We start from the raw sequence: 15561 nt of genomic DNA on the forward strand, positions 1-15561 counted from the left end.
CCTGTGGATAGCCTGCACCTTTATCAGGGGATCCTGGAATATTCTACCCACAATCCTCTGCCCACTCATTCTGGGACTTTTCTCTTAGATCTCAGTGGGGAAAGTTTTCCACTTGGCTGGTGACATGTGTGTTTGTATCTCATGAGTGCCTCTGCTTTAATTACTCATGCCAGGATATTAGGAGTGGGTACCATCTTTAGGTGGTTGCTTCTGCATGACAATCATGATTGCAGGCACTCTCCAGGCCCCATTCTACAAAGAACCTTTCTTTAGAGTTCAGACTTGGATTCAGCTAGCTTAGGGACAGATCTGCCTCCTTTCCTCTTTGCATTTGATCAGAAGTAGCTGAGAGGCAGGAGAGGAGACAATGACCTAGAAATGTTTACTTTAAGTTTACAAGGTCACTGATGAAGCCATCTCTGCCTCTGTGTTCTTGGCTGTGTCTTCTTTCATCTGTGAAAAGAGAATAGAACACCCCCTTTACTGACTAAACAAAATGATAGACTCTCCTTGGTCTTTAGAGTTTGACTAGCCTGGAAACTGGAGGATGGACCCAATGACCTTTTCAGGTCTGTCTTTCTTGGTCATCTATAGTCCTGGGGAAGCCTGAATCCAGCAATAGCCACACACTTTAATAGCTTATTACTTGTATGGCTGACAAGTAACAAGACCCCCCCCTCCCCCCCTGCCAAGCAATTGTGAGACCATCAGGAGAAGATGTCAATCACGGGCATCTCTGTAGCATCCGGAGCAGCATCTCGGGGCATCATACATCAGTTTCCAGTTGGCTTGTGCTGATTCAGTTTTCACGGTGGTGGAGCTGGTGTATCGTGGAGCTGGTGAAGCTGATGAGCTGGGAGAATGAGAACAAAAGGAGCATTGTCACATTTGAGTAGTGTTGACACTCAGCCAGGAACAAAGGCGCTTGTTATGCAATAGGAAGGCCAACCCAGGGCAGCAGCCACAGATCCTGACACTGTGCCACTAGGCTTTTGCCAAATGGACATAAAACCAAACAAACATCAGTTTCCAGACTTAGGTGATGGGAGGGAAGTAGAAGAGGCTGGTGACCTTCCAGGAGAGGGATTGCTATTCTAGTTTCATTTCTGTTACGGTGACAAGACCCCACAACCAAAAGCAGCTTTAGGGAAGAATGGGTTTACATGGCTTACAATTCTAGAGTTATCTGCCCATACTGCAGGGAAGACAAGGTTGGAACTGGAAACATCCCCAGTCAAGAGTAGAGAGAGAATAAGTGAATGGGTCTTTGCTTACTTTCTTCTCATCTAGATTTCTCCTGCTCTATACAGTTCAGGAGTCCCTACCCAGGAAATGGTGCTGTCTACAATGGGCTGTCTCCTCCCACATTTATCAACATTTAAGACAACTCACCATAGACCAGCCTGATCTAGATAATTCTTCAACTGAAACTCTCTCCTCAGGTAAGTATCAGTTTGCAGTTAAAGCCAACCAGCAGAGTCACTTTGAATGTCTAACTGTCAGGGTTGTTGTGTTGATAGAGTTGGGGGTAATAGGGAGCAAAGTCACAGGGCTGTAAAGAAAGGGCAAGGGACAGGATACCAACTGAGGTGAAAGAACAAAAGAAATCTCAGGGATTGAGATCCCTGTGTGTAACTGTACTTTTAGGTACTTTATTGGGTTCTTTTCCCTACTACCCTTTTCCACCCTTATCCCTTACAAACCCCCAACACTAGGTAGGAGAGAAAGAAGGTTAGAGGGGAAAGGGGGCATCTATATTGTTATATTAGTTTCTGCTGATTAGGGGCATCGAGTTTCTTGGGGCACATCCAATCTTTGGTGTGAGGATATCTCCAACCAGCAATCCAGCAACCAGCAAAAGCATCAAGAACAGCAGCTATAGAATGGGGAGCAGCTGGTGCCAGCTCTCTCAGGGCTCTGGCATTTTTATACCCTCTCAAAAGTCCACAGAATTCTAAATATAATCTTCAGCTGGCAAAATCATGCCCCTGCCAGAGCATGAGACAAATCATAGTCAGCTGCTATGGACAATCTGAAGCAGCCCTGTATCCTATACCCAGGATTAAACAAAACCACGTTGGGCGTGGTGGCACATGCCTTTAATCCCAACACTTGGGATGCAGAAGCAGATGGATTTCTGAGTTTGAGGCCAGCCTGGTCTACAAAGTGAGTTCCAGGATAGCCAGGGCTATACAGAGAAACCCTGTCTTGAAAAAACTCCCCCCAAAAAAGAAAGAAAGAAAAAAAGAAACAAAACCACATTCACATAACATTTTTATGTTTTTAATGAAGCCAAAACTCTCACTACAGCTGTGGATGACTTCACCTGACTGATGATACCAGGTCTCTAACCTTAACCTTTCTTGGAAGCCATCTCATTCCCTTTCTCTCCACCTCTTCTGAAATGTTGGTGGGACGGAAAGATGGTGGAGAGTAGGGAGTGACCACAGCCACTTTTTCACAGTTAAAACAGAAATGTGAAGTTTCAATGGAGTTGGGATATTCTTCATGGAGGACTGACTCTAGCCTGAAGTTCTATGAGCACTGGCTTACTTTAAGAAGGAACTGGCTTCCTTTCACCAGAGAATGAGTGAGGTACACTCTGGTAAATTTGCCAAGGAAACCCATGGGAGGTTCCTGCCTGTGAGGGATGTTAAACATGTGAGACAGAAAGTTGAAAGGTTTGATTTTTTTTTAAGAGAAAGAAACAAGGTGGAATGCAGTGTGGGGAGATCTTGGAGGCCCTCCCTCCATCTCAGACGTGATGGTGGCTTGCCCTGTAGGTGAGGGGATGGGTGAGGAACCTCTTTGATATCTGTGCTCATCAGTCTAGAGGGACACAGCCTCATCTTCTGCCACCTAACTTATCCAACCAATAGAGATTCTAGGACAGAGCGGAACCATGAAACTTCCCAGAGTGGAACATTCTATTGAGACACCCCCAGAACTAATTTATGGAAACGGGTGGTTTAGCACATTCTGATCTTCATGACCTTTGTGCTTTATAGTGCCTCTCTATTCACTCGGACCCTTTAGAAAAAGCCAGACTTTTCCTGCTCCAGTCTCCTCTTTGTCTCTCTCCTCCTCTTCTTCCTCCAACTGATGTTTCTTTCTCTCCAGCCCTCTCTTCCCCCTCCCCATAGAGCCACAGAGCAATCAAAACCTAAGCTCTGAGCCAGATACCTACGCTTGGTTTCCAATTCCTGATGTCTTCATTGGCACAGTGCACACATAAACAATTCGTATGAATGAATCAGAGCCAATTATTACCAGGACACTGTTGTTATGGGTTCTCCCCTTGGCTTCCTGCCATCTGAGCCGTTTAAAGACTGCATTCCTCAGCTGCGCACAGAGATAATAAAAGATGAAGAAACAGGAGACTCCTGGCCTGTGGAAAAGAAAGCAAGGAAGGCAGAGGAAAATGTCTCCCTCTGTTCAGTTCAGAGGAAGACTAAGAAAACACTGTGACACTGGTGCCAACAGTGACATGGTTGAGCATGTGTAATGAATGTATAGAAAGATGCGATAAAGACTGTTGTCATCATTACTGAGCATCTGCTGTATGAACTAGGATGCACTGACTTTGCCTCTGAACACTGACAGCAGGTATCTAGGTACATCGCCATTTACTCTTTCACCTTTGTTACAAAGGACAAAATAGAGTGAAGCTTGTGCCTTGTCCACAGGTAGTGGGAAAGTCAGAGTCCCAAATTCTATTTTTTCTGACCCAAGTCTTTCTGGTAGTTCTTCTCCTGCTGGCTCCTCTAAGACTTGAGTTCTCAATGAATAAATCTCACAGCCACCACCAGATCCACATCCTCCAGTGTCAACTCTGTTCAAAGATGGGCTCATCCCCCTCAGCTTGCTTTCCTGGCTTGACTCCAGGGCCCTTCATTGCTTTTGCCTCTGGCCCCTCAGGACTAGCAGTTTTGATTAGTCCTGGATACCTCTTCTTCCTCCCCCTCCGTCTCCCCCTCCTCCTCCCCCTCCTCCTCAAGTAGGGTTTCAGGAATGCACTTAGAAGATAAAGCTACTTCACTATTAGAGTCTTCACAGGAAAACGGCCTGTTTCTTTCAACTTTTCCTTAATTTTAATGGTGTTGCTATGTGCTCTATCATTATTGAAACCATGTAACTCTTTTTAAATACAGGTTGAGGTACAGTATAGGGCAGCGACTGAGAGTTTGCACTCAACAGTGTAGATAGCTCATTGAACTGCAGCAGTGTTCCGCAGATGAACCACTGTTTAACCAGCCGAGTTGCTTCTGGATTGTTTATGGTGAGACAAGTGAGAATGTACTTATGAAGAGCTGTTTTTATTTCATAGTTTTAGACAAGAGTCTCTAAAGAAGTTCTGACTCAAAATGGAGGGTATGCTTGTGTTTCCCTGTGTGTGAGTCTCTCTCTCTCTGCATGTGTGTGTGTGTGTGTGTGTGTGCGCGCGCGTGTGTGTGTGTGTTCACGTATGTGTTAAATGTCACTGCTAATGAGCTGGCTTGAGCTCATTGCTCTTTTCTGGGTGGGGAATTATCTAGTCACAGAATTTCTAGGAATGAAGCCACATTGTGGAAGAGAGTTTTCTTTGCTGGAAAAGAACACTTGGTAATGGTCTTTTTTCTCCACACACTTGCAGTTTTCAAGTACAAAAGCAGCGTTGAAAGGGCTTTACAGCAACTATTTGAGAACCGTTATACATCTGTCTCTCTACCCAGCTTCCAGCCGTGCAGCATCCAATTGTATTAGTCTCCTAAGGCTGCTGTGACAAAGGTTCCAGGACTCCGAACCTAAACTGTATTAGCTCTGCAGGTTAGAAACCACAAATCACCATGGAGAGGAACAAATCAGTTTGGGGCTTCCCTGCGCTATGGGGGCTTCCCTGCCCTGTGTGGCCTGGGGGTTTCCTGCGCTATGGGGGGTTCCCTGCGCTGTGTGGCCAGCTTCTCTCTTTTCTTCAGTCTTCCCACTACGCATGTCTCTACTTTCAAATTTCCTCTTTCTACAATGAAATCAGACATATTGAACAGCAGCCCATCCTAATGTCCTTGCTTAACCCTATAAAGACTATCTTTAAATAAGGTCAACTCTGAGATACTAGATTCGAACATTTGAATTTGGAAGGGGGCCAATATTAAAGAAATCATTTCTCCTCTGTTTTCATCCCCCAGAAATTGACACAAAAGATTTTTGTGATCCCCTAAACATAGGCATTTCTCTCCACAAACAGTCAGTTGTCGCTATCTTTTAAAAAAATGGTTATATAAATTGTACATATGTAAGGTGTATCAAGTGATGTTCCATATGTATGTGCTTTGTGTGAATAAATCATGGTAAGTATATCTCATCAATCATTTATCATACCTTTGTAGTAAAATCACTCAAAATCTTTTCTTATAGTTTAAAAATATTGAGTATATAATATTATCCTTATTGGCAGTTATTGACCAAGGACTGAAACCTCTGAAACAGTAAATCAAAATAAAAGTTCTTCTTTTTGGCCTAGTCGGCCATCATTGGGAGGGGAGGCCCTTGGTCTTGCAAAGATTATATGTCCCAGTATAGGGGAATGCCAGGGCCAGGAAGTGGGAATGGGTGGATTGCGGAGCAGAGTGGGGGGGTGGGTGGGTAATAGGGGACTTTCGGGATAGCATTTGAAATGTAAATGAATAAAATATCTAATTTAAAAATTGTAAAAAAAGTTCTTCTTTTAAAGTTTAACTCAAGTATTTCATTACAATGGCAGAAGTATGGCAGATACACTCTACAGTCAATGAGATTTCACATCAGAAGAAAAATCTGCAAAGACAGAACTCTGTAATCATCGCAGGACATTGTCCTGATGCCCCAAGTTTACTCCTAGATGCATGCCTGGTTATGATTTGTGGTATGAGATCTATTGTTTGTCATCTGCAGTCCCCTGTTCATGGAGACTCCATCTTTTTCCAGTCAAAGTGGCTGTTATCAAGGAAATAAGCAACAAATAGGGAGGGAGTAGGTTATGATGGCCTACAGACCACTTCAGCAATGCAGTCATTTCCACAGCTAATCTGTGGGCACAGGGATTCTCTCAACTGACTACTGTCTTCTGTAATTTCTTCAGTGTTTTAAAGCCTTTGTTGAGGACACTTTCACCTCTTTGATTGGGTTTTATCTCCAGTTTCTTTTTTTTTCTAAGCTTGTTAGCATGACACTCCCCACCCCACAACACACAACATAATTTCATCCTCAGTAAGTTTGTTGGTAAAACATAGAAAAGCTCAAGGATGGGTCTAGCCTTGCAGAGACTTGAAGTGCCATGGTGGGGGATCCAGGCAGGTTCTTACCTACTCAAAGGAGAAGGTAGGAACAGAAGAAGGATTATGCAAGTGAGTGACCTGGAAGGGGCCTGTGAGCAGACTTTAAATAAGTAATAAACAAACAAATAAATAAAAAAATTAAAATGTAGAAAAACTACCTTTTTTTGCTTGTTTGTTTATATTTTGGACAAAGACTTACTCTGTAGCCCAGGCTGGTCTGGAAGTCACTCTGTACTCTAGGCTGGCCTCAAACCTCACTATGATCAGTCTGCCTCAGACTCTCCAGTGCTTCAATTACACATGTGAGTCACCATACCTACCTTGAGAACCTCTTCATTCATGTGTGCTGATTTTAATCCTATTACGTTCCTGAAAGCCTTTAACAGCTCTTAATGTTTTCTGGTGAGGCTTTTAGGGTCTTTTAATACAGGATCATATTGCCTGTACATGGGATAGGCTGACCTCTTCCTTTCCTATTCGTAACCCCTTCTGACCCCCTCGTGTTATAGCTCTTAGATTTCAAGCATTATATTGAAAAGCGCAGAGAGGGTGGGCCCCTTTGTCTCACTCCCAATTTTAAGTGGAATGCTTTTAGGTTTTCTCCCTTCTGTATGATGCTGTCTATAGATTTATCATTCCGCCTTTATTATGTTGAGGCATTCTCCCTCTTCTACTTTCTTTGGGGCTTTTATAGTAAAATGTATTGAATTCTGTCAAATGCATTTTCTGCATGATCCTTTTGGTTTGAGATGCCACGTGATTTCTATCCCGAGTCTTTGTGCTATATTACATATATTGATTTGTGATATTGAGCTGTTCTTACACCCATGGAATGAAAACAACTTCGCCGCAGGGTATGGCCTTCTTAGTGTGTTGCTGAATTCAGTTGGCTAATAATCTATTGAGAATTATTGCATTTATGTTTGAGATAGGAGTTGGCTGGTTAGTTTTGTGTTTTTATTGTAGTCTTACCTAGTTTTGATACCAGAGTAGTACAGTCCTCCAAGAATGAGTTTGACAGTGTTTTTTTTTTTTTAATGAAATCATATGAAAACTGTAGTTTTTCCAGTCTGGTAGGATTCTGTGGTAAGCCTCCTTAGTCCTGGGCTTTTCCATATTGGGAATCCTTTTGTGACTGCTTCAATAACATTGTTTGTTTGTTTTAGATCTCTTTAAGTTGCTTATATCCTCTTGATTTAATTTCGCTACTTCAGATGTGTCTACAAACCTATCATTTCCATCCTTTCAGAAATACATTTTCAAAGTATTCCCCTAGGAGCCTCTGGATGTTGCTGGCATCTGTTTTAGTGTTACTGAAAGACTCTGAGAGGAGTCGCTCGCTCAGGCCTCAAGACAATAGCGGACACCCAAGAACTCACGATAGACCAAGCTTGTTGCAAACCACATGAGGCTTTATTCGGGGAAAGCCAGAGCTCTGGGGACGACTCATATCCCACACAGGGGTTGTACATCGTGGTGCGGAGCCTAGTGCGCACCACGATGTACAACGTCCACAAGCAGGGTCTTCATTCTTCTTGAGTTTCATGCGTTTATCAAATTGTATCTTATATCTTGGGTATCCTAAGTTTTGGGCTAATATCCACTTATCAGTGAATACATATTGTGTGAGTTCTTTTGTGATTGTGTTACTTCACTCAAGATGATGCCCTCCAGGTCCATCCATTTGGCTAGGAATTTCATAAATTCATTCTTTTTAATAGCTGAGTAGTACTCCATTGTGTAAATGTACCATAATTTCTGTATCCATTCCTCTGTTGAGGGACATCTGGGTTCTTTCCAGCTTCTGGCTATTATAAATAGGGCTGCTATGAACATAGTGGAGCATGTGTCCTTTTTACCGGTTGGGACATCTTCTGGATATATGCCCAGGAGAGGTATTGCTGGATCCTCCGGTAGTACTATGTCCAATTTTCTGAGGAACCGCCAGACTGATTTCCAGAGTGGTTGTACAAGCTTGCAATCCCACCAACCCAGTTTTTATAGGCCCTCAGGGGGGGAAAAGGAAGGGGGAGAGTAGGGGATTTCCAGATCTAAACAATGTCTATTCTCAAGACATGGGTATGGGAGGGGTACAAGCAAAGAGTCTGGTGCAGGTGTAGCAACTCAGGATTGGCCAGGCTGTGGTTGCTGGGGAGATTTTCTGACTCTTTCTCAGCAACCAATATCACAAACACCTGGCAATGGGCTTCATCAGTGGGCACACACATGGGTCAACGAACGGTCAAAACACTGGCAGACACACAGGTTCAAGGAGTGGCCAGAGCATTGTGCACCTCTATTTTTCTAAATCAGTGAAGCTAGCTCTGCTAACACTGACGTCTATCTTGCCAATTTCAGGGCTTCTGTGTCCTTTTACATTCTGTCAGGATCTTTCATTACCACTGTATTCTACTTTTATTAATTTTAGTCTTTCTTCACATTGGCTGAGGGCTTGTCAAACTTTAAAAAAAAAATCAACTCTTAGTGTATTGGTTTGCTGCGGTTGCTATGACCAAATATCTTACATGAAGCAGTTTAATGGAGGAAGGACTTGTTTTGGCTCACCCTTTGAGAGGAAGGACTTGCACCATCACTGCGGGAAAAACTTGATTGCAAAACAGCTGGGTCTTTGGTGCAATGAGCATGGGGTTGCTTGCTCGCATCCTGGCTGATTGGAAAACAGAGACGGAGATGTAGCTGGTGTTGGCAGTGACTCGCTGGCTCTACTCCTATGGCTTTCTTTTGCCAGCTAGGCACCACACGTAAAAAATTCCATAATACTCCCCAACAGTGCCAACAGCTTGGGACTTGGTGTTCAAGCACACGAGCCTGTGAGCAATGTTTCACCTTTAAGCTGTAACACTATTTTTTTTCTTTGATTCTTTGGATTGTTTTTTCTTTTCAGTTACCACTTCATTAATTTCTACCCTGATTTTTAGTATTTCTCTCTATCTACTCAGTTTGGGTTTAAGTTGTCGTCTTCCCTTCCCTCACCCTCCTCTTCAGTATTATGTTTCAATAAGAGATTTCATATATGCTAATAAGTGCTATACCACTGAGCCACGTATTTATATCCTCAGCTCTCTTATACTTCTTTTCTAAATCTTGGCCCGTTATCTTGGATGATTTTGGCCATACTCTGTAGTACAAGTGGCCTGAACTTGCAGTCTTCAGGCCTCAACCTCCCAAATAGCTAATATTTCTGGCCTGTACCACCAGGTCTGGCTTGTTTTGTTTTGTTAAGGCCTTGTGGTATATCGTTAAGTTATTTGAGTTCTCTTTTATTTTTTAGATGTGAATATTTGTAGCTATAGATTTCCCTCTCCGAACTCCTTGCTGGGTCCCAACATTACCGTTAAATTGTGCTATCATTTTTGTTTTGTTCTAGGACTTAAAATATTTCTCTTCAATTTCCTCAGTGACCTATTAATCACTCAAGAGTCTATTGTTCAATTTTTTCATATATTTGTACAGCTTTTGTAGTTTGTTTTTTCTAATAATTTCTGGGTTTATTCCAGTAGTTTATGGACTGAGATGCAATCTCTCTCAGGGAAAGTTACTGAGCTGTGAGAAGATCATGTATTCTATAATATCTTAACTTGTTTTGTTAATTTTTGTTTTGGATGATCTGAATAAAAATGTGAGTGTGGCACAGAAGTCACACACTTATTATATCAGGATCTACATGACTCTTTATAAGTATTAGTATTTTGTTTTTAAATAAAATGGGCAGCTCCAACCTTCAGTGGATGTATGTGTATTGTAATTGGCATATAATAACTGAAGCATTTGTTTCTGATATTAATATGTCCATCTTTCTGCTGGTTAGGTTTTTGTTAGCTTGACACAAGAGAAAGCCATCTGGGAAGAAGAAAACTCAATTGAGAAAATGTCTTCATCAGGTTGGCCTGTAGGCAAATCTATAGGGGAATATTCTTGGTGAATGATTGATGCGGGAGGGTCCAGTTCAGCTGTGGGCAATGCCACACCTGGACAAGTGGCCCTGAGTTGTATAAAAAAGCAATCTGAGTAAATCATGGAGAGCAAGCTGGTTAGTAGCACTTCTCCATACTCTGCTTCTCTTCTACCTCTAGGTTTCTACTTGGGCTCTGTCTTGACTTTCCTCAATGATGGATGGTGATTGGGATACATAAGCTAAATAAACCCTTTCCTCCTCAAGCTGCTTTGGGTCATGGTCTTTATCACATCAATACAAGAGCAGACTAGAACAAGTTTTATGTTTTCTGACTAATTTTGCCTTGGATGCTACCTTATTGGATATAGTTGGGATCCATGTGCTTGGACCGTTGACTTCTGTTATTTCCATTTCAGTCTGAGATTGCTTTTACCATTGAGATGTGTGTCTTGTAAACAATAAATAGTTGGAGCTTATGTTTTAATCCAATGAGATAGCTTGTATCCTTTCATTGGAAAGCCAAGAGCATTTGTCTTTAGGGTTATCACTAAGAGGGACTTTGTAATCCCTGGAATTTGGTTGGCTGTTTTCTTAGGTACTTCGATTATTGTTTGATCTTTTGTTTTTGTTAGGGAATTGCTTGCTTCCTGAGCTTGGACATAATTTATTCTTTCCTAGTTCTTTGTTAGCCAGTGTATAAGAGCCGGCATTGTTCTTTTATAGTTTTTAATACTGTTTTATTTTGTTGTCTTGGAACTTTTGCTATAGTATGCAATGGATAGGCTCTTTGTTGGTCATACCTATTGACTCTTAGGCTGGGATGTCTACTTCTTTGGCCAAATTTTGAGAATGTTTCTACTGTAATTTCATTGAATAGATTATTTATTTATTTACATATTTATCATCTCAGCTCCTTATTCCATTTCATGGATCCTTAGGTTTGATCTTTTGATCATATCCTAAAGTTCTTAGGAATTATATTTTTTCATGAATATAACATTTCCTAGACTTCATTTTTCATCTCTAATGCTCTTTCTCCTGCTTGATCTAGTATTTTGGTGATGCTTCCACTTCTTTTTTTTTTTTTTGATTCATTGTTTCATCATTTCTATCATCTCTCCTCTCTCTCTCTCTCTCTCTCTCTCTCTCTCTCTCTCTCTCTCTTCTGTGTGTTGAAATGTTAAATTTCTTTCTTTTTTGTAAGCATACAACACAAATGATATATCTCACAGTTGCATATCATCCTATGAGCCAAGTAGTAAATAATCTGGACCCAACAGCAAGATCAGCAGAGCCACCCACCCTCTCTTTCTGAGAGGTCATCATCTTCTCACACAGGGTTTTTCATGTTTTGGATGATGAAGCAGCTGGTGTCGCCCATAACTTCCATGTGCACCTGCACCCACTGTCCCTTTGACCTGGTTCTGCTCAGTATTTTGGTTGCTCTAGCCTGCCTGATGGGCTGCACATCATTTCCATCCATGATGGAGACAATATGGCTGAGAAGAGTCTAATTTTCTTGCTGAATTTCTCATTCAGGTATCTGAATTTCTCTTCGATGATGCTGACTTCCTTGTTTACATCCTGAACTAATTTCCGTACTTCATTTACTGGGTTGTTTTCTCCTTGAAGCCACTGCTCATGTTTTCAAGTAGACATTTGCATTTTCTGTCTGAAGTTTCAACCATTTCAGTATCCTTGGATTTGGTATTGAGTGGTGATCTTTTGAAGGTACCACATTGCCTTGCTTTTTTATTTTCCCTATGTTTCTCGGTTGAATTTGCACATCCATTGGCTGATTATCTCTTTCAGGTTTATCTGGGGGATTTTCTTAGTGAACAGCTTTCTCTTGATGGCTCAATCTCCATCACCACTCAGCTGGCTAACTGCTGTAGCAGCAATCACACCAAACCAGATAAGATCTAGGGATACACTAAAAAAATCAACTAAAACAGGGTAATATATCACCAATGACCGTTAAAACAGAATATAAAAAATAGTACAGAGTGTGCTATGGGGTTAAATTTTTCTTAGGGTAAAAGCAAAAATATAAATAAACAGACATAATAACTGAAGGGGATGAAGGGGTCCGGCGAAGGTGAGAAAGAAGCACAAAGCAAAGTTAAGTAGAAGAATGGGCAAAGGAGGAATGAGGGAGAGTAGTGTAACGTGGAGGAGATCAACAAGGAGATCAACAACAAAGAACATGCTATGCAGAATTAAATTAATGCAAAGAAACAAAGACAGAAACTTAAGAACTCTTTTGAAAATACTCTTAAAAGCACAATTTGAAGAAAAAAGAGGGGATAGAATTTGGAGCATGGCAGGTTGTGTGGTCGTCTGATCAGTCAAGTGTCAGATGTTCATTAGAATGCTATCCCTCCAGGAGCCTCTTTTCTTTGTGACCTGGTATCCTTGCCTGACTACACTCAGTTTTGCAGTCTGTGGGCTGAGCAGAGACTCCCATACTTAGAGACTCCCCAGCTTGCATTGCTTGAGATAGCCAGGGTTCTGGCTAAGGGGTGTCTCCTGAGTGCATTGAGGAGTAGGAGGAGAAACATCATTGAGATCTATCTGTAGTAGTGGACCAGTGTCTGTGCTTTCCAAACATACTCAGCAGCAAACACCCCATCTGAAGAGCTGAGCTGTAGAAGTCAAGGAGTATACTGACACTCCAGAGTTTTCCATCCAATGGCAATCAAATTTGTGGTGGTTCCAAAATGTGAGCTACCCACAGACCTCAGAGTCAGTGTTGCCAGATTCCACAACTATTTCCAAGTGTTGGTGTCAGTGGCTTGCTACAGAGATGTGCTACAAGCCACATCTTCCAGATTGCCTCCCACACCTGTGTCTACTCTGGGCTGATGGTTGGTTGACTTCGGTGCCCTTAACTTGTGACTTACTTGTCATCAGGGTCTCAGTCTTAAACACAAGGTGTCTTCTCAAGATGGCTTCTGAATGGAGACGTCCAAAATACAATGACTGATAGAATGAACCTCTTCTGGACTGCTGGCCTAGTATGCCCAGTGTTCTGAGAACTGTTGACTTGGTTCATGGGCAGGATTCCCAGGCTCTTTTTACTAAATCTGCAATGCTTACCTCTTGGATGAGGCTTCTTGTCCACTCATTCTCAGGCTGAAGGGCCATGGCTGAAGCCATATCGACCTGTTCACTGTCACCGTCTTTACTGTTTCTCTATGGTTGCCACATTTCCCACCCCTTTGATCATTCCCAGAGCTCTTGTCATTTCCCTTTGGAGTAGAGTTTATTGCTTATTATTCCGACCTTTTTCAACTACTGTGCCACAGGAAGGCAGCACCTCATATACCAAGCACCCTCAGAAGTCCTGTTTTCTCTTTTAGCAAAATCCTTTAATGTCTGTCATAGTTGAAGATGGCTGTCTTCCTATATACTGAAAGTTTTTGATGCTCATATGAAATATATAATTCATAAATTTGATTTTATGTTAGTGGCTGGTATGCAAAAATACCTTTATTTTGCAAAAACACCAAGTTTTGTATAAAGCAAACTAATCTTTTATTAATGATAATAGTTTAATTGTAAACTCTTTTGTAATTTCTAGATGCATAATTATTTTGTCAGTGAACAGTGACGGTTTTATTTCTCCATTTGTAGTCTTTGTACTTTTAATTTACTTTTCTTGCCTTAATGCACTAGACAAGATGTGCAATACAATGTTAGGCTACAGGCACTGGTATGAAACATCTGTTTCTGTTTTCTAACATTTCTCTACAGTGTTAAGAAAGCACCCCTTTCTGTTTCTTTCCAGGTAAATTATTCTTTAAAATTATCAATGAATATTGCCTTTTGTCAAGAGATAATTTCCTAAATTGTGATAATGTGTTTTTCTCCCCAGCATCTTCCCTCAATGGCTTTGTTTCAAAAAAATTATTTAACTAAAAGACAATTACAAATCCCCCACCCCTCCATTTCCTTCCTCCTGTCTCTTTCAGTTCATCCCCCAGATCTTCCCCAAATTTGTGGTATCTTTTTCTTTGAAAGTAGAATTTTTTCCTTCTTATACTATAACCTGATTATAGTTTCCCCTTTCTCCACACCTCCTAGTTCATCTCTCATCTCCTTCCATCCAGGTCTGCTCCCGTTCTGTCTCTCCTTTGAAAGCAGACAGGCTTCTAAGGAATAATATTAAAATTAAATTAAATAAAACAGAAAAGATTAGATACAGTAAACAAAAAATAACACATTGGAATTAGGCAAGACAAACAGAAGGAAAAGAACTCATGAGAAAACACAAGAATCAGAGACCCTCTTGTTCCCACACTCAGGAATCCCATGTAAACACAAACCTGGAAGCCATAGACTATATGCAGAGGACCTCTGTGCTGCTCAGCCTCTGTGAGTTCATATGAACTTTGATCACACAGATTTTCTTGGTGCCTTCCATCTTGTCTGGCTTTTATGCTCTTTCTGTCTCTTCTTTCCTGAGCCATAAGTGGGATGTGATTTGATGGAAACAGTGCAGAGAGTGAGAGACCCTGGACCGCTCAGTCCTCATTACTTTTTTGTAAAGGAAGCTAATTTGAATTTTGTTTTTAACAATTTTGAATCAGCCTTGCATTTTTGTGCTGTACTTATAGGGATCACCACAAATGGACAATAGAAGCCAATTATAAGAGTCTGTTCTCTCCTTCTACCATGTGGGTTCTAGGGATCAAATTCAGGTCATCAGGCTTCACCTGCTGAGCCATCTCAGCCCCTACCGTTGCTTCTAAAATGTTGCTTAAAATATTTTAAATTATGCTGATGAATTATGATTATGTATAATTTCCTTTCAAAAATTATTTCTGTCAACTTTGAAATCAATGTTATGATTAACTTGGAAATTCTTCTCCCCCACTCTTTTTCTTCCTCAGTATTGTTTATTTAAAGACTTATATATTTTTCCTTATAAATTGCTGGTAAACTTACTGTGTTGTCTAGTTTTATGTCAACTTAATAGGGAACCATGATTGGAAAAAATGTCCTCACCAGATTGGCCTGTGGGCAAACCTGGGGTCCATTTTTTCTTGATTGATAATTGATGTGGGAGGGCCAAGCTCGATGTGGCCAATGCCATCCCTGGGTTGGTGGTTCTAGGCAGTATAAAAAGGCACCCTGAGCAAGTTGTGAGGACTAAGCCAGTAAGCAGCATCAGTTCCTACCTCCAGGTTCCTGTCTTGGATTCCTACCTTGACTTCCCTGGATGACAAACTATAAGCAGTGAGATGTAATAAACCCTTTTCTCCCTAAGTTGCTTTTCAGTAATGGTATTTCTTTCCTCCTCCTCCTCCTCCCCCTCCTCCTCTCCCTCCCTCCTCCTCTCCCTCCTCC

Source organism: Mus caroli, chromosome 9 (genome assembly GCF_900094665.2).
Source record: "Mus caroli chromosome 9, CAROLI_EIJ_v1.1, whole genome shotgun sequence".
NCBI classification, from domain to species: Eukaryota; Metazoa; Chordata; class Mammalia; order Rodentia; family Muridae; genus Mus; species Mus caroli.